We start from the raw sequence: 607 nt of genomic DNA on the forward strand, positions 1-607 counted from the left end.
CCCACACACACACACACACACACACACACACACACACACACACACACACACACAAACACGATATTTTATTATCATGTAAATGTCAACATTATTGTTGCACTAGGTTTTGTCAGGTAAAAACAGGGAATCGTTAGTTGCTTTCACACTTGCATGCTACAGTGCAGTATGTTTTCACGCTTTTAGTGTAGATTGATGTCAGCCCCTAGTTTTGCCATTCAAGACAATTACTGGTGAGTGATAATCACAGTGCTCAGTTGGCTAATGGGGGATAAAGTAAAACTGAGCCTTATGAACTCTGCCTGCCATCAGCATATGCATGCATGTATGTATGTAGTTATGAATGTGGGTGTGGGTGTGTGTGTGTGTGTTAGATGCACCTTGATCTACCGATCAATAATCAGAGATGAAAGTCCTCCGGATTTTCCCGGAATTCCGGGTTTTTCAAATTTTTATGAAAATTTCTCCGGAGAATTGAGGAAAATTTGCATAATCCGGATATTTGTTGACAACATTGAACGAAGACGCGTTTGAGTTCGTTGTATTGCTTTCACGAGCGTAGCCATATTGAGGCACTAACACTAGTAACAGTAAAGAGATTTTTGTTTGT

General features: G+C 40.2%; 1 protein-coding gene across 4 annotated transcripts in view; it reads left to right on the forward strand.

Annotated features, from left to right (window-relative positions):
* The window catches only part of samd4a (sterile alpha motif domain containing 4A), an 88,182-nt gene that overhangs the window by 3,563 nt on the left and 84,012 nt on the right, over window positions 1-607 (forward strand). The window lies entirely within an intron of this gene.

This window comes from Hippocampus comes, unplaced genomic scaffold, assembly GCF_001891065.2.
Source record: "Hippocampus comes isolate QL1 unplaced genomic scaffold, H_comes_QL1_v1.1 scaffold2, whole genome shotgun sequence".
Classification (NCBI taxonomy): Eukaryota; Metazoa; Chordata; class Actinopteri; order Syngnathiformes; family Syngnathidae; genus Hippocampus; species Hippocampus comes.